At 40.9% G+C, this 22,667-nt stretch overlaps 1 long non-coding RNA gene across 1 annotated transcript; it reads left to right on the top strand.

Moving 5' to 3' along the window:
- The first annotated feature begins 4,045 nt into the window (after positions 1-4,045).
- On the top strand, positions 4,046-14,168 carry LOC123740635 (uncharacterized). The gene is made up of 2 exons (XR_014382646.1): positions 4,046-4,585; positions 13,491-14,168. It is a non-coding gene; the product is annotated as an uncharacterized LOC123740635 (long non-coding RNA).
- Positions 14,169-22,667: the final 8,499 nt, after the last annotated feature.

Genomic DNA, 22,667 nt, shown 5'->3' with positions numbered 1-22,667 from the left:
ACTCAATTAACATCACAAATAGTACGGTTAGTATGAGTATTCTAACACAGCTAATGACTTATCAACAGCTGTAACAATTTGACCCCCACAGGAAATCTACACTGGCAGTTATAGAAAGACCCATATACTATATAACCATTGATTCTTGAAGAATATAACTTATAAATGCCTCAAAAGTTTCAACTTTATTACCTCACCAGAAACCAAAACATAAGCTCGTATAACGCCACTGTTTGTAAACAAGCACTGTATAGCCTCAACATTGATATATACTAATCTGGTTAAAACTACACAGCTCAAAAAAATAAAGGGAACACTTAAACAACACATCCTAGATCTGAATGAATGAAATAATCTTATTAAATACTTTTTTGTTTACATAGATGAATGTGCTGACAACAAAATCACACAAAAGTAATCAATGGAAATCCAATTTATCAACCCATGGAGGTCTGGATTTGGAGTCACACTCAAAATTAAAGTGGAAAACCACACTACAGGCTGATCCAACTTTGATGTAATGTCCTTAAAACAAGTCAAAATGAGGCTCAGTAGTGTGTGTGGCCTCCACGTGCCTGTATGACCTCCCTACAACGCCTGGGCATGCTCCTGATGAGGTGGTGGATGGTCTCCTGAGGGATCTCCTCCCAGACCTGTACTAAAGCATCCGCCAACTCCTGGACAGTCTGTGGTGCAACGTGGCGTTGGTGGATGGAGCGAGACATGATGTCCCAGATGTGCTCAATTGGATTCAGGTCTGGGGAACGGGTGGGCCAGTCCATAGCATCAATGCCTTCCTCTTGCAGGAACTGCTGACACACTCCAGCCACATGAGGTCTAGCATTGTCTTGCATTAGGAGGAACCCAGGGCCAACCGCACCAGCATATGGTCTCACAAGGGGTCTGAGGATCTCATCTCGGTACCTAAAGGCAGTCAGGCTACCTCTGGCGAGCACATGGAGGGCTGTGCGGCCCCCCAAAGAAATGCCACCCCACACCATGACTGACCCACCGCCAAACCGGTCATGCTGGAGGATGTTGCAGGCAGCAGAACGTTCTCCACGGCGTCTCCAGACTCTGTCACATCTGTCACGTGCTCAGTGTGAACCTGCTTTCATCTGTGAAGAGCACAGGGCGCCAGTGGCGAATTTGCCAATCTTGGTGTTCTCTGGCAAATGCCGAACGTCCTGCATGGTGTTGGGCTGTAAGCACAACCCCCACCTGTGGACGTCGGGCCCTCATACCACCCTCATGGAGTCTGTTTCTGACCATTTGAGCAGACACATGCACATTTGTGGCCTGCTGGAGGTCATTTTGCAGGGCTCTGGCACGGCTCCTCCTGCTCCTCCTTGCACAAAGGCGGAGGTAGCGGTCCTGCTGCTGGGTTGTTGCCCTCCTACGGCCTCCTCCATGTCTCCTGATGTACTGGCCTGTCTCCTGGTAGCGTCTCCATGCTCTGGACACTACGCTGACAGACACACCAAACCTTCTTGCCACAGCTCGCATTGATGTGCCATCCTGGATGAGCTGCACTACCTGAGCCACTTGTGTGGGTTGTAGACTCCGTTTCATGCTACCACTAGAGTGAAAGCACCGCCAGCATTCAAAAGTGACCAAAACATCAGCCAGGAAGCATAGGAACTGAGAAGTGGACTGTGGTCTCCACCTGCAGAACCACTCCTTTATTGGGGGTGTCTTGCTTATTGCCTATAATTTCCACCTGTTTTCTATTCCATTTGCACAACAGCATGTGAAATGTATTGTCAATCAGTGTTGCTTCCTAAGTGGACAGTTTGATTTCACATAAGTGTGATTGACTTGGAGTTACATTGTGTTGTTTAAGTGTTCCCTTTATTTTTTTGAGCAGTATATAATTTTTATAACTATTTCGACAAGATGTCTGAACTTCTTAATGAGGTCACTAGATTTTGGGTTACGGTTGCTACAATAGCTTCCTCTATGAATGTGAGAGTGGTTACATTTCTCCAGCCCCCATCCCTCAGATGTTTACCAAACCAAGTCTCAGGGCAGACATTTTGTTTCTGTTTAAATCCTAGGTTGTCCCTTTAAAAAAGCCACATCAATCAACCAACCAATCTGCAGTTTAAACAATAACAAAGCTGTAATTCCACCACTGTTTTGGTTATAAGATGATGATGGGGCTGGAGAAATGTAACTACTCTCAAATTCATAGACAGACCTACGGATGCAAGGACTGACCATCCATGATATCAACATAGTTTTAACCATGTTTTGAGTGTTTACAGTGTTTGTTTATCATTTACATTGTTTCTAAACATTGGAGTTAAAAAAAGCTTATTTGGGGTTCTGATGGGGTACAACAGTTGAACTAAGCTCATGAGGCATGTGTTATATTCTTTAAGAATCAATGGTTATAAATAAATAATTTAACAAGTCTAAATATGGATGTAGCTATTTCATATTTCCCCTTTAACACCACACATCAGTTCAACAACTGCAGAGTTTGTGCCTCTGTATTTAAGACAGTACTTACTAGTGTTAATCAGGGAACGGTTTCTCAAAACCATCTTATGGCTAAGTTCACCGTTTGAACCATTGGATGCCTTAACATGCCTTTGGGAAACCGAGCCCAGATATCCAGTTTCATTCTCTTCATCCTCGTCTTCTTCCAATGTGACAGTCATCTCCCCCTCCTCCTCTTTCACCCCAAAACTGCATCCTCCTCTTTCTCTTCCTCTTCTTTAACAGTAACATCCTCCTCCTCTTTCACTCTGAACGCGTCTTCCTCATCTTTCACTGAAACGTCTTTCTCTTCTTCTTTCACGGTAACAGCCTCACCCTCTACTTGTTTTTGTAATGTGACATCCTCTTCCTCCTCTTTCACGACAACGTTCAGCCACAGACCCTCTTTCTCCGTCCAGCAGACCTCCTCTTCTTTAACAGGAGGAGAGTAGTTTAGTGAACTCATGGTCGGGGATGTTAGCTAGCTAGGCTAATGCTAACTTAACCAGCCCGCTAGCTGACTAGTAACAACAACAGCGTAAATATGAAATTAAAACGGATAACTAACTAGACGACAGAAGTGGGTTTAAAACACAGTGGCTAATATACACTAAAGCGTCTAAAGAGCTTTATTGGTTCGGCTATTTTGTCTAGCAAGCTACCGAGGTGGCTGAATAACTGTTGCTGCTGTTGAAAGAAGCGTTCCGTCCACTACATTATACGTCGCACTAGCAGCATCGCCTTAATGTATTGTTACACCATGTGGGAGCAGTATAGACCTAGTCTGTTCATTATATACATCTGCATGATGTATTGTTACACCATGTAGGAGCAGTATAGACCTAGTCTGTTCATTGTATACATCTACATGATGTATTGTTACACCATGTAGGAGCAGTGTAGACCTAGTCTGTTCATTATATACATCTACATGATGTATTGTTACACCATGTAGGAGCAGTATAGACCTAGTCTGTTCATTATATACATCTACATGATGTATTGTTACACCATGTAGGAGCAGTATAGACCTAGTCTGTTCATTATATACATCTACATGATGTATTGTTACACCATGTAGGAGCAGTATAGACCTAGTCTGTTCATTGTATACATCTACATGATGTATTGTTACACCATGTAGGAGCAGTGTAGACCTAGTCTGTTCATTATATACATCTACATGATGTATTGTTACACCATGTAGGAGCAGTATAGACCTAATCTGTTCATTATATACATCTACATGATGTATTGTTACACCATGTTGGAGCAGTATAGACCTACAGTAGCTGGCTATTTATATAGATTTAGTTATACTTAAAGAAACTACCTTAAATGAGCCACAGTAAAAAAAAATATATTCGCACTAATCAATCAACACATTACTGTCTTTGTATGTCTCAATATAATAGTATTATTTAATTAAATCCATGTAAAATAATCTTTGTCTGAAAATAAAATGTGATCCTCAACTGCGTTTCCCTCCAGTCAGCAGACGGCGATGTGCGTCTTTCAGGCGATGCTGCCAGCGTGACGTATAATCTAGTGAACGGTTCTTCATAAACAGCTCGTCAACCACCTCGGTAGCTTGCTAGCCAACATAGCCGAAAGATTCAAGCTATTTATACGCTTTCGGTCTATATTACCTACTGTGTTTTAGACACGCTTCTGTTGTATCTACTTGTTAACCTATTGAATTTAATATTACGTTATTTTGTATTAGTCAGCTATGTTAGCTGGCTGGTTATATTAGCATTAGCCTAGTCGCTAATGATAGCTAGCTAGCTAACATCCCCGAACATGCGCTCCCTAAACTACTCCCCTCCTGTTAAAGAAGAGGAGGTCTGCTGGACGGAGAAAGAAGCTCTGGGGCTGAACATTGTCGTGAAAGAGGAGAAGGAAGAGGAGGATGTTACAGTAAAACAAGAAGCAGAGGGTGAGGCTGTTACAGTGAAAGAAGAGGAAGACGTTTCAGTGAAAGAAGAGGAAGACGCGTTCAGAGTGAAAGAGGAGGATGTCGTTTTTGGAGTGAAGAAGGAAGGGGAGATTTCTGTCACATTGGAAGATGAAGAGGAGATAGGAGATCTGATTAACACCAGTAAGTACCGCCTTAAATGTGTTTAACTTTGGATATTCGTTCCGTTTCCAAAAAGTGACTTAAATTATATATTTGAGAAGTGTCTATCTGCTGACCGCAGACTGGGGGGCACGGCATGTAGTGAATTTAATGTAGTGATGTTTTACTACACACCGTTCCCCCCAATAGTGCCATGTGAGAGTTGGGTTGGCTACACCAAAGATTATGGATATACTGACAAGATGTCTCTCCGTCCTAACAAGGGGAGTCGTTGTCCACAAAGCGGCACTGTGGGTTGTCTCGCACCCACCTATCCTGTCTTTGGATTGGTGGATACATTTTATTATTGTAATCTATTGTTTATATTCTATGAGGGTTGTTGACGTCAACCGCCTGTATTCAATGGAGAGAGATGCTAAGCTACTAGCAGGAATATGCATAGCGATCTGGAGACAACTCCTATAGTGTTTTTATCAAAGTTGTCGGTATGTCACGTGTCCACATAACAACTTAATCATTATGAAACTTCTGTTAGATCAAGTAAACCTCACGTAGTAAAGAGAGCTAAAGTTTTAAAATTCCTGGATTTTAAATGAATATTTTCCATAATAATGATAATTTGTATCTTCCTATCCACATGTTGGATCCCTCTCCTTTGTCGTCCACTCTACACCAATAACAGACAACTACTGTGGGACTCCCAATCATACAGCCTGGATTCGAACCAGGGACTGTAGTGACGGCTCTTGTACTGAGATGCAGTGGCTTAGACCGCTGCATCCGTGTGTGTGTTAACTATTTAACTGTACTAGAATGCTTAAAAGGCCGCAATTTTTTTTTGTATCGGTATAGTTTTTTGGGGCTAGGAAAATATTGGATATCGGTATTCGCCAGAAATGTAATATCGGTCTCAGGGACCGATACGAGTCTCAGGATATTGTGGTGAGAAAATCCCTCTAAGCTCACACAGCTCTCCTGCACCTTTATCAGATCAGCAGCGATTCACGTCAGCCTCCAGAGAGCTAGTCAGGTGTAAAGTGCTGCAATCATCGTGGTGTGTAACTATTGTTTTGAGTGAGGCCATAACAGGCACAGTCTTGTTTCACAGATTAGTTCAAACTGCTTTGAAAGTATCAGAAACCTCTTTTATTCAGGTCTGAATCATAGCCACGACCTCAGTTGAAATGAAAACTATCTCCGAGCATAGTAGCTTGATGGCCTCGAATGTTCATTTTAGCCCCCAGACAAAACCACACACCCGGGCAAAGTGCAAGTCTCTGGGCTTTCAGTCTCAGGAGAGGGCAGTGATGAAACTGGGTCTTGTAGGCCGGGTTCATCAAACTAATATTTGAAAATATACGTTTTTACTGCTAAATTCACATACACTTTAACTTGTTACATCTAGGCGTTCCGCTAGCGGGACCCCTAGCCAACAGCCAATGGGATCGCATGGCGCGAAATACAAAAACTACTAAAATACCACCATTCAATTTTCTCAAACAATCAACTATTTTACACATTTTTAAAGATAAGACTCTCGTTAATCTAACCACATTGTCCGATTTCAAAAAGGCTTTACAGCGAAAGCAAAACATTAGATTATGTTAGGAGAGTACATAGACACAAATAATCACACAGCCATTTTCCAAGCAGGGAAATATGTCACAGAAACCGAAAACACAGCTAAATTATGCACTAACCTTTGACGATCTTCATCAGATGACATTCCTAGGACATTATGTTACAGAATTCATGTATGTTTTGTTCAATAAAGTTCATATTTATATCCAAAAACAGCATTTTACATTGGCGCTTGATGTTCAGAAAATGTATTTCCCACCAAAAACTTCCGGTGAATATACAAAACTACTCATCATAAACGTTGACAAAATACATAACAATTATTTTAAGAATTATAGATACACTTCTCCTTAATGCATCCGCTGTGTCAGATTTTGAAATAGCTTTACGGTGAAAGCACATTTTTCAATATTCTGAGTACATAGCTCAGCCATCACGGCTAGCTATTCAGACACCTGCCAATTTCGGGGTCACTTAAACTCAGAATTAGTGTTAGAAATATTGTATTACCTTTGCTGATCTTCGTCAGAATGCACTCCCAGGACTGCTACTTCCACAAGAAATGTTGTTTTTGTTCGAAATAATCCATAGTTATGTCCAAATACCTCAGTTTTGTTCGTGCATTCAGATCACTATCCAAAGGGCGAGCGCATTTCGAGACAAAAAAGTCCAAATGTTCCATTACCGTACTTAGAAGCTTGTCAAACACTGTTTAAAATAATTTTTTATGGTATTTTTGTCGTACAAATGCGATAATTTTCCAACCGGACAATGGTGTATTCATTCAAGGAGGAAAATAAAAAACACCATGCTCACGGGAACGCGCATATCCAATCTCTTTGTCCCCAGGCAGTCCACTCAGAAACTGAGCTACTATCATCTGCCCAGAGACAGAATGCTCAATCCACTTTCTGAAGGCTTTAGACAGCCAATGGAAGCCTTAGGATGTGCAACATGACCCATAAGTATTTGTAGTTTCTCTAAGGATTCAAAATTAGAACTACAGTTCTCAGACCTGACACTTCCTGCTTGAAATTTTCTCAGGGTTTTGCCTGCCATATGAGTTCTGTTATACTCACAGACACCATTCAAACAGTTTTAGAAACTTTAGGGTGTTTTTAATCCATATCTACTAATAATATGCATATTCTAGTTTATGGGCCAGAGTAGTAACCTGTTTAATTTGGGTACATTTTTCATCCGGCCGTGAAAATACGGCCCCCTATACCCCAACAGGTTTAAGAATACTGCTGGAGCAAACAGAAAACACATTGGGTTTTTACAGAAATGTTTGATTGACTAGGAATGCCTTGGTGACCACTGTTTTTCACACTGGCTATTATTTTAATGAACACCCCCAAACAAGACCAAATCTGAACCAATCATAGACTTATATGTTTCACCAGTTTGGCCACACAGTACAGCACAGGAGACAACTAAGTAACTAGATACTCTGTTTGTCTTTGACAGGAGAGAGACCAGACTCTCCCTCTGACAGCGGGAAGAGTCCTTCAGGGGAATCAGACCCAGGGAAGAGTCCTTCAGGGGAATCAGACCCAGGGAAGAGTCCTTCAGGGGAATCAGACCCAGGGAAGAGTCCTTCAGGGGAATCAGACCCAGGGAAGAGTCCTTCAGGGGAATCAGACCCAGGGAAGAGTCCTTCAGGGGAATCAGCAGAATCAGGCCCAGAGATGCCCAAAGCAACAGGAGGACATCATCACTGCTCCCACTGTGGAAAGAGTTTTACCAAGTTAGGGAACCTGAATAGGCATGAGAGGACACACACAGGAGAAAAACCTTTCCAATGCTCCCAGTGTGGAAAGAGTTTTAATGAATTAGGGTACCTATTAATACATAAGAGAATACACTCTGGAGAGAAGCCTTACCACTGCTCCAAATGTGGAATGACTTTTATCTGGTTAGGGAGCCTGAAAACACATGAGAGAATTCACACTGGAGAAAATCCTTTCCAATGTTCACACTGTGGAAAGAATTTTACCCAGTTAGGGAACCTAAATCAGCACAAGAGGACACACACAGGAGAGAAGCCTTATCACTGTTCCCAGTGTGGAAAGAGTTTTACGGGTTTAGTGAGCCTGAGAGGACACACCCACAAGAAAAGCCCTACCGATGCTCCCTGTGTGGAAAGAGTTTTACCAAGTTAGGGGGCCTGACTAGGCATGAGAGGACACACACAGGAGGGGATAAGACCACTGCTCCCTGTGTGGAAAGTGTTTTACCAAGTTAGAGGGCCTGACTAGGCATGAGAGGACACACTCAGGAGGGGATAAGACCACTGCTCCCTGTGTGGAAAGAGATTTAACCGGTTAAGGCATCTGAATAAGCATGAAAGAATACATACACAGGAGGAAAAGACATACCACTGCTCACTTTGTGGAAAGACATTTTCCCAGTCAGAGGACCTGAAAGCACATGAGAGAATAGAGAGGCTGTGTTCTGACTTATGCTTTTGACTAAGAATTTGTGTTTTTGTTTATACCACATGAAATCATATTGTTTATATGAAGTCATCAACAAAATGAGATTAAACAAATTATGTACATTGATGTATTGGATACAAGTGTAAAGCCTTAGATTTTCATTTGATGACTGGGATTTTTGAAAATGTTAATTATTATATAAGTAATGTGGCGGAAATTCTAACCAGAAAGGGAAAGAGAGACTGTAGATTCTTCAAATACCTTATTTTATGATAAGAATTCCAATTGTGGAGCGGTTAACAATCACACAACAGGTGCAACAGCCAAGAGCCCAACGAACAAGAGGTCTCTGCTTTTAGAACCTTTGTCTACGTGGCAGTTTAGCAGGTGTGTGACATCATGATGGGAACATGGCATACAAACAAGTGATGATGCCAGTTTTGTTGCTCCTTTCTGCTGATAGAATTATCACTGCTGCTCAAGCTAGTCTCTGTTCTCTTCATATCTCCACACGGCTTTGACCTTGACAGATACGAAAAGAACTGGATGGACCAAAAACTGGTCTCTCTCTGACGGCCCTTTGTCTTTGGCCACGTGACCAAGTTACTCAGAAACAAGAGAGGAAAAACACTGGATTCTTCTGACATGAGAGAAACAGACAGAGGAAATGTACAGGTTTAAGGCTCATACAGCGCAGGTGCATAACAAAGTTTGTAATTTTCCACGATAGTAAGTAAGTAGCCTTGCAGGAGCCTTGGCTTGTCTGATCCAGAACATCTCATAGTAACAGGAACCTTGGCTTGTCTGATCCAGAACAGCTCATAGTAACAGGAGCCTTGGCTTGTCTGATCCAGAACAGCTCATAGTAACAGGAACCTTGGCTTGTCTGATCCAGAACAGCTCATAGTAACAGGAGCCTTGGCTTGTCTGATCCAGAACAGCTCATAGTAACAGGAACCTACTTCCCCTGGACAGGACTCTAGTCTATAGATCCTCTTAATTTTTCACTGCTGCTCTTTAATTATTTTGTTATCTTTATTTCTCATTTGTATTTTTTGAAGTTATTATTATTTATTTATTTATTTAACTGCATTGTTGGTTAGGGCTTGTAAGTATTTCACTGTAAGGTGACGGTCTACACCTGTTGTATTCAGTGCATGTGACATAAGATTTGATTTGATAGTCTATTAAGTTGTTATATAGATTAATGGAATTTTGCATTTCTTGATTCCAACCTTGAAACCTCTTGAATTGGATTTGATATATGATTTGAATATTGCTAAATGAATTTGATTGGATACATTTGCAGATAAACATATTGGCACCGTTGCACTTTTCTTAAATAATGACCCATTTCTTCTAAAATAAGTTGAAACTGATGGTCTCCATATCTTATAGGATTTTCAACATTGCAGAACCAATACATTTTTTTGTTAACTTAAGTTTACATTCGGCTAATTCAGCCGCACCCGTTGCTGACAGGTGTATAAAATTGAGCACACAGCCATGCAATCTCCACAGACAAACATTGGCAGTAGAATGGCCTTACTGAAGAGCTCAGTGACTTTCAACGTGGCACAGTCATAGGATGCCACCTTTCCAACAAGTCAGTTTGTCTAGTTTCTGCCCTGCTTGAGATGCCCCGGTCATCTGTAAGTGCTGTTATTGTGAAGTGGAAACGTCTAGGCGCAACAATGGCTCAGCCGCGAAGTGGTAGGCCACACAAGCTCACAGAACGGGACTGCTGAGTGCTGAAGCGCGTAGCATGTAAAAATCGTCTGCCCTCAGTTGCAACACTCACTACCGAGTTCCAAACTGCCTCTGGAAGCAACGTCAGTCAAGAAGCTCCCGACGAACAGTTCTTGTGCTATCTTCACATTACGCACACACACACAAAGCAGCCTAGCCTGAAAATATTTTTGATATCTCGGATTGTTCTGACAAATATTTCCAGGCTGCGCTGGCATGGAATCTCCCAGGATAAACATCCATGCTCTCCTCCCGGAGGTTATGACAACACAACATCAAACACCGTAAATACACAACTTGATGCAACCACATGAAAAGGTTGGGAACATGTTTTCATTGGCCAGTGAGTGGTTAAGCCCTCGCCACAGCTACAACTTATTGATCAGAATTCCTGCTGTAAAAATAGCTACATTATTTCTGACACCCACAACTCAACTGCACCATGCGAGTTTGATAAGATTTATGTTTGGTTTGTTAAAATATAATCTTTAGTCTTGGTTCAGTGCATTTTATAACATTTCTTTACTTTTGATATTGAATACTGCATTGTTGTTGAGGAAGAGCTTGCAGGTAACGGGGCATTTATACTATTGGTAAAACGTGGATAACCACGCTAGCTTCGCTCTCGTGTGGTGCTAACAAGCATAATAGGTAGTGCTAGGTATCAACAGCCTCCTGAGTGGTGCTAACAAGCATAATAGGTAGTGCTAGGTATCAACAGCCTCCTGAGTGGTGCTAACAAGTATAATAGGTAGTGCTAGGTACCAACAGCCTCCTGAGTGGTGCTAACAAGTATAATAGGTACTGCTAGGTATCAACAGCCTCCTGAGTGGTGCTAACAAGTATAATAGGTAGTGCTAGGTACCAACAGCCTCCTGAGTGGTGCTAACAAGTATAATAGGTAGTGCTAGGTACCAACAGCCTCCCGAGTGGTGCTAACAAGTATAATAGGTAGTGCTAGGTATCAACAGCCTCCCGAGTGGTGCTAACAAGTATAATAGGTAGTGCTAGCTACCAACAGCCTCCTGAGTGGTGCTAACAAGTATAATAGGTAAGGCTAGGTATCAACAGCCTCCTGAGTGGTGCTAACAAGTATAATAGGTAGTGCTAGCTACCAACAGCCTCCTGAGTGGTGCTAACAAGTATAATAGGTAAGGCTAGGTACCAACAGCCTCCCGAGTGGTGCTAACAAGTATAATAGGTAGTGCTAGGTATCAACAGCCTCCCAAGGGGTGCTAACAAGTATAATAGGTACTGCTAGGTACCAACAGCCTCCCGAGTGGTGCTAACAAGCATAATAGGTAGTGCTAGGTACCAACAGCCTCCTGAGTGGTGCTAACAAGTATAATAGGTAGTGCTAGGTATCAACAGCCTCCCGAGTGGCGCAGCTCTGCATCGCACTACAGATCCGGGTTCAATCCCGGACTATGTCGCAGCCGGCCGCAACCGGGAGACCCATGAGGCGGCACACAATTGGCCCAGCGTCGTCCAGGATAGGGGAGGGTTTGGATGTCCTTGTCCCACCAATCATAAGATCAAAATGATAGTTTTACAGTCTAAGCCCTGTCTGAGGATGTCCCTGTCTGAAGATGTCCTTGTCCCACCGATCATCAGATCTAAATGATCGTTTTACAGTCTAAGCCCTGTCTGAGGATGTCCCTGTCTGAGGATGTCCTTGTCCCACCGATCATCAGATCTAAATGATAGTTTTACAGTCTAAGCCCTGTCTGAGGATGTCCCTGTCTGAAGATTTCCTTGTCCCACCGATCATCAGATCTAAATGATAGTTTTACAGTCTAAGCCCTGTCTGAGGATGTCCCTGTCTGAAGATGTCCTTGTCCCACCGATCATCAGATCTAAATGATAGTTTTACAGTCTAAGCCCTGTCTGAGGATGTCCCTGTCTGAGGATGTCCTTGTCCCACCGATCATCAGATCTAAATGATAGTTTTACAGTCTAAGCCCTGTCTGAGGATGTCCCTGTCTGAGGATGTCCTTGTCCCACCGATCATCAGCTCTAAAGGATAGTTTTACAGTCTAAGCCCTGTCTGAGGATGTCCCTGTCTGAGGATGTCCTTGTCCCACCGATCATCAGATCTAAATGATAGTTTTACAGTCTAAGCCCTGTCTGAGGATGTCCCTGTCTGAGGATGTCCTTGTCCCACCGATCATCAGATCTAAATGATAGTTTTACAGTCTAAGCCCTGTCTGAGGATGTCCCTGTCTGAAGATGTCCTTGTCCCACCGATCATCAGATCTAAATGATAGTTTTACAGTCTAAGCCCTGTCTGAGGGGGGAGGTTCCTCTAAGCTATATGGAACTGTTTTAAGAAGGTTATACCAAGGATAATTCTGCTATTTGATTTTGAACTTTAAGACCCATGGAAGTATCAATAAAGAAATATTCAAAAGTTATTTTATGTAAAACAATATTTGGCCATACTGCTATAACCCATACTAAGGCATAGCATAACATTCACAACATGGAACAACAGTCCCCCAAAACATCTAAAGGAAGTTTGTTCTGAAGTGTCTGTCCTATATCTGAGAGATGCATGTCTTTAACCCCCTTTTTTTTTGCCACTTAAGTCTTTCCACATTATGTTATGTTACAGCCTTATTCTACAATGGATTAAATAAATAAGAATCCTCATCAGTCTACACACAATACCCCATAATGACGTCACTATACCCCATAATGACAAAGAGAAAATAGGTTTGGAGAAAAAATGTCACATTTATTAAAAATAAAAAACATAAATACCTTATTTAAATAAGTATTCAGACCCTTCGTTCCAGGTGAAGCTGGTTGAGAGAATGCCAAGAGTGTGCAAAGCTGTCATCAAGGCAAAGGGTGGCTACTTTGAAAAATCGAATATATATTTTGAACTGTTTACCACTTTTTTGGTTACTACATGATTCCATATGTGTTATTTCATAGTTTGATGTCTTCACTATTATTCTACAATGTAGAAAATGGTAAAACAAATAATTATAACCCTTGAATGAGTAGGTGTGTCCAAACCTTTGAATGGTACTGTATATACACTTACAACTGTATATCTCATGAATGTTTTTACATTCAGTTACATGAAGTTACTTTCTTACCACTTCTTCCATCTCTGTTTAACGGGATACTCTGTTTGTCTTTGGCAGGAGAGAAACCAGACTCTCACTCTGACAGCGGGAAGAGTCCTTCAGGGGAACCAGACCCAGAGACGCCCAAACCAGCAAGACAACACCACTGCTCCCACTGTGAAAATAGTTTTTGCTGGTTAAGGAACCTAAAACTGCATGAGTGGACACACACAGGAAAAAAGCCTTTCCAATGTTCCCAGTGTGGAAAGAGTTTTACCATGTTAGCTAACCTGAAAAGGCATGAGAGAATACACACAGGAGAAAAGCCTTATCACTGTTCCCACTGTGGAATGAGTTTTTTACTCAGACAGGGCACCTAAAATCTCATGAGAGGATACACACAAGAGAAAAGCCTTTCCAGTGTTCCCAGTGTGGAAAAAGTTTTACTAAGAAAGGGCAATTAAAAGAGCATGAGAGAATACACAAAGGAGAAAAGCCATTCCAATGTTCCCAGTGTGGAAAGAGTTTTACTAAGAAAGGGCCGTTAAAAGAGCATGAGAGAATACACACAGGAGAAAAGCCTTTCCAATGCTCCCAGTGTGGAAAGAGTTTTACCTGGTTAAGGAGCCTGAAGGAGCATAAGAAGACACACACCAAAAAAGCCCTACCACTGCTCTCTCTCTGTGTGGAAGGACATTTTCCCAGTCACAGAACCTGAAATCACATGAGAGAATAAAGGCGCTGTGTTCTGACTTATGTTTTGTGTTTTTGTTTATGCCACATGAAATCATATTGTTTATGAATACACCTGTCTATATAAGGTCCCACAGTTAACAATGCACGTCAGAGCAAACACCAAGCAATGAGGTCGAAGAAATTGTCCATAGAGCTCCGAGACAGGATTGTGTCGAGGCACAGATCTGGGGAAGGGTACCAAAACATTTCTTTAGCATTAGAGGTCCCCAAGAACACAGTGGTCACCATCATTCTTTGATGGAAGAAGTTTGGAACAACCAAGACTCTTCCCAGAGCTGGCCACCCGGCCAAACTGAGCAATTGGGGGAGATGGGCATTGGTCAGGGAGGTGACCAAGAACCCGATGGTCACTCTGACAGAGCGACAGAGTTCCTCTGTGGAGATGGGAGAACCTTCCAGAAGGAGAACCATCTCTGTAGTACTCCACCAATCAGGCCTTTATGGTAGAGTGGCCAGACGGAAGCCACTCCTCAGTAAAAGGCACATGGCAGCCCGCTTGGAGTTTTCCAAAAGGCACCAATAGACTCTCAGACCATGAGAAACAAGATTCCCTGGTCTGATGAAACCAAGATTGAACTCTTTGGCCTGAATGCCAAGCGTCACATCTGGCGTAAACCTGGCACAGCATCAGGCTGTGAGGATGTTTTTCAGCAGCAGGAACTGGGATACTATTCAGGATCGAGGGAAAGATGGACGGAGCAAAGTACAGAGAGCTCTTTGATGAAAACCTGCTCCAGAGCACTCAGGACCTCAGACTGGGGCGAAGGTTCACCGTCCAACAGGACAACGACCCTAAGCACACATCCAAGACAGCACAGGAGTGGCTTTGGGACAAGTCTCTGAATAACCTTGAGTGGCCCAGCCAGAGCCCGGACTTGAACCCAATCTAACATCTCTGGTGAGACATGAAAATAGCTGTGTAGCAAAGCTCCCCATCCAATCTGACAGAGTTTGAGAGAAGAATGGTAGAAACTCCTCAAATACAGGTGTCTCAAGTTTGTAGCGTCATACCCATGAAGACTGGAGGTTGTAATCGCTGCCAAAGGTGTTTCAACAAAGTACGTAGTAAAAGGTCTGAATACTTCTGTAGATTTTTCAGTTTATTATTTCAATAAATTAGCAAATAAATATATATAGTGTTTTTGCTTTGTCATTATGGGGTATTGTGATGTCATTATGGGGTATTGTGTGTCGATTGAGTATTTAAACAAATAATTTTAGAATAACCTAACAAAATGTGGAAAAAGTGAAGGGGTCTGAATACTTTCCAACTGCACTGTGTTGTTACACCATGTAGGAGCAGTATAGACCTAGTCTGTTCATTATATACATCTACATGATGTATTGTTACACCATGTAGGAGCAGTATAGACCTAGTCTGTTCATTATATACATCAACATGATATAGAACATTTGTGGGCAGATCTGAAAAAGTGTGTGCGAGCAAGGAGGCATACAAACCTGACTCAGTTACACCAGCTATGTCAGGAGGAATGGGCCAAAATTCACCCAACTTATTTTGGGAAGCTTGTGGAAAGCTGCATGAAACGTTTGACCCAAGTTAAACAATTTAAAGGCAATGCTACCAAATACTAATTGTGTGTATGTAAACTTCTGACTCAACTGGAAATGTGATGAAAGAAATGAAAGCTGAAAGAAATCATTCTCTCTACTATTATTCTGACATTTCACATTCTTAAAATAAAGTGGTGATCCTAACTGACCTAAGACAGGGAATTCTTACGAGGATTAAATGTCAAGAATTGTGAAAAACTGAGTTTAAATGTATTTGGCTAAAGTGTATGTAAATGTACGACTTCAACTGTATGTAAATGACTATTGTAGCTGGAAATAGCAGATTTTTTAATGGAATATCTACATAGGGCCTCTGGTGTACAGAGGCCCATTATCAGCAACCATCACTCCTGTGTTCCAATGGCACGTTGTGTTAGCTAATCCAAGTTTATCATTTTAAAAGGCTAATTAATCATTAGAAAACCCTTTTGCAATTATGTTTAAAACTGTTGTGCTGATTAAAGAAGCAATAAAATTGGCCTTTTTTTCTTAATTATTAAAAAACAAGTTCTGTATTATTGTGGGTCCTACAGTAGGTCTATGTTATTGTTAGGTGAAGTTATGGGTCCTACAGTAGGTCTATGTTGTTAGGTGAAGTTATGGGTCCTACAATAGGTCTATATTGTTGTTAGGTGAAGTTATGGGTCCTACAGTAGGTCTATGTTATTGTTTGGTGAAGTTATGGGCCAATTTGGCAAACACTTAGTATACCAACCCTAAGTTTCAGGCTGATGGCAAAGCTAGCCGAAGAGCATTTTACTGGTTGAAGTGTTTTTTAAGTATAAAGCAGTTGATTTGCAACAATAACACAATAACACACAGGACATTCAAACGACCCTTACAATTATTATCCACACGTTGTGTGAAATGCACTCATAAGCAACATATAAATGGAGGCTATTTTTGCTGTCAGCCTATGAGAACTCCCCTGAGTTTTCCCCCACGGTGGTGAATTAGTGAATAGACACAGAACTTAATGTGAGTTACCTTGAGTAACACTCCTGATCTTGCACTGTAATATTCAGAATACATTGTGAAAAACTAAAATCTTTGCTCACCATTTTTGCTCCATGCAGATATACCACATCCATAACTATCGGTTTCCTCATTACCAGATATACTACATCCATAACTAGTGGTTTCCTCATTACCAGATATTCTACATCCATAACTAGCGGTTTCCTCATTACCAGATATACTACATCCATAACTAGTGGTTTCCTCATTACCAGATATACTACATCCATAACTATCGGTTTCCTCATTACCAGATATACTACATCCATAACTAGTGGTTTCCTCATTACCAGATATACTACATCCATAACTAGTGGTTTCCTCATTACCAGATATAATACATCCATAACGAGTGGTTTCCTCATTACCACATATACTACATCCATAACTAGTGGTTTCCTCATTAGCAGGGAGGAGTTTCTGCAACCAAATTGTGTGCGCATCGCCCTTATAGTCCAAACACAGAAAGGGGCCTATATTGGAGACCAAAAGTCGTCTGGCACAGTGCTTAGGATTTCAATAACTGTATTAACTTATGTCTAGCCTACAATCATCGATGTTACTACTAATGTGAAAACAAGACAAAATAGAACTTTCTCACTTGACTGTCTTAAGACAATTGTCAAATAATTTCAACATTCATTACAGACGTCAATTGTTGTACAACATCATGGCTACGCTGTTGGCATCACCTTTTACAGTGGATTTCATTTACATTTACATTTACATTTACGTCATTTAGCAGACGCTCTTATCCAGAGCGACTTACAGTAGTGAATGCATACATTTCATACAATTTCATACATTTCATACATTTTTTATCTGTGCTGGCCCCCCGTGGGAATCGAACCCACAACCCTGGTGTTGCAAACACCATGCTCTACCCAATTGTGGGCCTTTAATCATCTGTCTGACTTTGTTGTTCACACAGGAGAGAGACGGGACTATCATGGATCCTCTGGGGAGCCTCAACAACCTCATGATGCTGACGAGGCAGAGAAGAGTCTCTCCAGATCAGAACACCTCAAGAAACACCAGCAGAGATCCACAGGGAAGAAATCTCACTGCTGCTCAGACTGTGGGAAGAGATTCACCTCCTCAGCAGGCATTACAATTCATCAGAGAATCCACACAGGAGAGAAACCTTATAGCTGTGATCAATGTGGGAAGAGATATCTTACATGTAGCAGTCTGACTAAACACCAGAGAACACACACACAGGAGAGAAACTTTTAAGCTGCTCTGACTGTGGAAAGAGTTTTGTTTCTTCAGGATGTTTAGAATCACACCAGAGAACACACACAGGAGAGAAACCTTATAGCTGTGATCAATGTGGGAAGAGGTATGTTACATCTAGCAGTTTGACTAAACACCAGAGAACACACACAGGAGAGAAACCGTATAACTGTAAACAATGTGGGAAGACTTTTAGTCAGTCATTCAGCCTGATATCACACCAGAGAACACACACAGGAGAAAAAGCTTATAGCTGTGATCAATGTGGGAAGAGTTTTGTTACTTCTAGCAGTCTGACTATACACCAGAGAACACACACAGGAGAGAAACCTTATAGCTGTGATCAATGTGACAAGAGATACTCTAGTAAAAGATCTCTGATCAAACATCAGAAAAAACATACATGAAGGAGTTGTTTCATGACATCAATGAAATAAAATCTCACAATGTAGAATGTTTTAACATTGTAGAAGGAGTATTTTAATGATGTCACAATGTAGAACCCTAAACGTTTGTCCCCTGTTCTATTGATTTCAACATGATATGGATATTAGCCTCAGGGGGAAAATCCAGGCTCTGAATTGAAAGAGTACTATTTATGTGATTTAACAAAAAGTGACTAACAAAAAAAGAACTGTGTTACACTTACAGCATTGGTGACCCACTGGAATCAAAATTTAGCTAGCTGTTTTCTACAAATGGTCCTCTAACCAGTGATGTACACATTATTCCCAGATTCCATGTGGTTTTTGAGCTGTTAGTTTTAACAGTATCACAATTGATTTTGGCCTAACGTTTTTCTGTTTTGGAGATTAGTTTTGTTTTGTTTGGGCTCGTTCCAATGGGACGAGAATTCTAGAAGCTAGTGGGGGAAAAAATATAGGATATATTTGTTGTCTTAAGTTAAGGATAGGGTCTATTTTTCTCAATTTTTCTCCGCCTGTCTGACGTGCCCAAAGTAAACTGCCTGTTACCCAGGCCCAGCATTGGATAGGTAACACTTTGAAGTTTGTAGAAATGTTAAAATAATGTATGAGACTATAACACAATTGATATGGCAGGAGAAAAACCAACCAGAATTTTTTTGGAGCTCCTAGGCTCTTATAATAGAAAGCTATGGGTTCTATGTATCTATGTAATTCCAGCTCCCAGATTGCAATTCCTATGGCTTCCACTAGATGTCAACAGTTTTTGTTCATTGTTTCAGGCTTGTTTCTTCAAAAACGAGCAAGAATTTGAAGTTTTTGTACAAAGAGCCCCGGTACAATATCAGTCTGTTGGCGTGCGATGAAGAGGAAGCGCACTTGCTAATTTTACTTTTCTATTGAACATACTTCTTTCTGTATGAAATACTATAGTTTATTTACATTTTAGGATACCTGAGGATTAAATAGACGTAGTTTGACTTGTTTGAACAAAGTTTAGTGGTAGCTTTTTGGACTCCTTTGTCTACACGTTCAACGAGTGGATTACTGAAATCGATGGCACCAACTGACCTGACTTTTTGGGATATAAGGATTTTATCTAACAAAATGATCATTCATGTTGTAGCTGGGGACCCTTGGGATTGCAAATAGAGGAAGATTTTCAAAAGTAAATGATTTATTTAATCGCTATTTGTGATTTTTATAAACCCTGTGCTGGTTGAAAAATATGTTGTGGGGCACCGTCCTCAAACAATCGCATGGTTTCGCTGTAAAGCCTATTGTAAATCGGACAATGCAGTTAGATTAACAATAATTTAAGATTTTAAACGATACAAGATACTTGTATATTCATAAATGTTTCATATTACAAATATAGATTTGAATTGCGCGCCCTCCAATTTCACCGGATGTTGTTGACTGGTGTCCCGCTAGCGGGAGGCCTAGCCTTATTAAGGGGGAAGGTGTTACAGGCTTTGGTTTTTCCATTTATGTTTTCTTGCTGGGGAACGTAACAACAAACAGTGTAGTAAAACAAGCTTATATTTTGGGTTGGATGTTGCATCCAATTGTTAATATTTTAATCAATGTCATTTTCCTTAGAATGTTCATTAGTCTTTCAGTTGTTATTCTTCTGTTTTTTATCCTCTTATGTTTGTTGTGTACTAAATATTACTGTTTATTTTTTATTTTTTCCCTGTGAAGCCATTGCGTTGCATCCATGTCTGAAATGTGCTGTATTAATAAAGCTTGATTTGATTTGAACATATTGCAAAACAAATGAACCCAATGACTGACCAAACAAGACTCTTGCAAAGCCAATGAACAAATTATGTGTAAAAGCAACACATTTCTTGGTCCATCTTAGTCTGAAAAAACAGTATCACATTTCCAGCCTGCTGAAGGTGTGGTGGAGTGGTAAACACCACCCTACCAGGGGCTTGAGGTGGTCTCCCACAGCTCTGCTTATGTCATGTTCTGTGGCCTTGCTGTTCCATTTCGTGACTGTCCCTGCAACACAGAAACACATTTAGTCATATTATATAAAACACTCAGGGCTGGTTTCACATAAAAGGCTTAAGCTTAGTCCCAGACCAAAATGCTTGTTTGAGCTGTCTTAACTCAAAGCGACTTGCACAGACTCATCTAAAAATAGTGGTAGATTTAGCCTGTTCTGGACTAAAAAAAGCTGATTGCAAGAGGGAGGATTTGAGCTACTTTAGGACTAAATGGAAGCTTAAATACATTTTTCAAAGAGGCAGGTTTAACTTCTGCTTAGTGCTGTTTGTGAGGGAGCCTGGACTTTGTGGAATGTCTAAATGAAGACCAACATGCATAACAGAGACCAGCCAGACTAGTACTTGTGGATAGGAGTAATCCATTACATTACTTTGAGACCGCTTTCGTATGTACAAAGAAAATGCATTGGAGATAATATCTCTGCTTGAGCCTCGACTTTCCTCTCTGTCTCAAAGAGGAAGGCCTTCACCCAATTCTCTCCAAGTTCTGATCACTGAGGTTTTTGGCATCTGGAATCTTTCATTGTGAAACTGGTGATTTGTGTCGGTGCCAGTGAAGCAACTGTGTGTTTAATAGTTCACAAAGTCTGCAGGAGGAGTCTTTACATCTAGTTTACTGATGCTGCTGGCCAAGCCAACTATAAAGTCTGCAGGAGGAGTCTTTACATCTAGTTTCCTGATGCTGCTGGCCAAGCCAACTATAAAGTCTCCAGGGCCATTTGTGAACTGAGGAGTCTTTACATCTAGTTTCCTGATGCTGCTGGTCAAGCCAACTATTAAGTCTGCAGGGCCATTTGTGAACTGAGGAGTCTTTACATCTAGTTTCCTGATGCTGCTGGCCAAGCCAACTATAGAGTCTGCAGGAGGAGTCTTTACATCTAGTTTCCTGATGCTGCTGGCCAAGCCAACTATAAAGTCAGCAGGAGGAGTCTTTACATCTAGTTTCCTGATGCTGCTGGCCAAGCCAACTATAAAGTCAGCAGGAGGAGTCTTTACATCTAGTTTCCTGATGCTGCTGGTCAAGCCAACTATAAAGTCTGCAGGGCCATTTGTGAACTGAGGAGTCTTTACATCTAGTTTCCTGATGCTGCTGGCCAAGCCAACTATAAAGGGCAATTCCCTGAATATGGGCAGTTCCCAGGAGTGATTGGCTGGTTAGATGGATGTCATGTTCCCATCAAGTGTCCATCAACTCCTGATGCTGAGGGGTACCGTAACCATAACAACTGGTTTACCATCAACTCCTGATGCTGAGAAGTACCGTAACCATAACAACTGGTTTTCCATCAATGTTCAGGGTGGATGCACTCCTCATTTAGAGTTCTCAAACATTGTTGCCTGTTGGAAAGGTGCAACCTGGCGCAACTCTTCATTGGTCTCAGTTTCAGAGAGGACAACATAGTGGACTACTACTTGGTGACAGAGGATATTAGGGTGAGAAACATTGTCTACTAATAGTTAATACATAGTAACCTGGTCTACTAATAGTTAATACATAGTAACCTGGTCTACTAATAGTTAATACATAGTAACATGGTCTACTAATAGTTACTACACAGTAATATGGTCTACTAATAGTTACTACATAGTAATATGGTCTACTAATAGTTACTACATAGTAACATGGTCTAATAATAGTTACTACATAGTAACATGGTCTACTAATAGTTACTACATAGTAACATGGTCTACTAATAGTTACTACATAGTAACATGGTCTACTAATAGTTACTACATAGTAATATGGTCTACTAATAGTTAATACATAGTAACCTGGTCTACTAATAGTTAATACATAGTAACATGGTCTACTAATAGTTACTACACAGTAATATGGTCTACTAATAGTTACTACATAGTAATATGGTCTACTAATAGTTACTACATAGTAACATGGTCTACTAATAGTTACTACATAGTAACATGGTCTACAAATAGTTAATACATAGTAATATGGTCTACTAATAGTTACTACATAGTAATATGGTCTACTAATAGTTACTACATAGTAATATGGCCTACTAATAGTTACTACATAGTAACATGGTCTACTAATAGTTACTACATAGTAACATGGTCTACTAATAGTTACTACATAGTAACATGGTCTACTAATATTTACTACATAGTAATATGGTCTACTAATAGTTACTACATAGTAACATGGTCTACTAATAGTTACTACATAGTAACATGGTCAGAGGATATTAGGATGAGAAACAGATGTG

This window comes from Salmo salar, chromosome 02, assembly GCF_965601325.2.
Source record: "Salmo salar chromosome 02, fSalSal1, whole genome shotgun sequence".
NCBI classification, from domain to species: Eukaryota; Metazoa; Chordata; class Actinopteri; order Salmoniformes; family Salmonidae; genus Salmo; species Salmo salar.
This window is presented reverse-complemented; position numbering and strand designations above follow the sequence as displayed.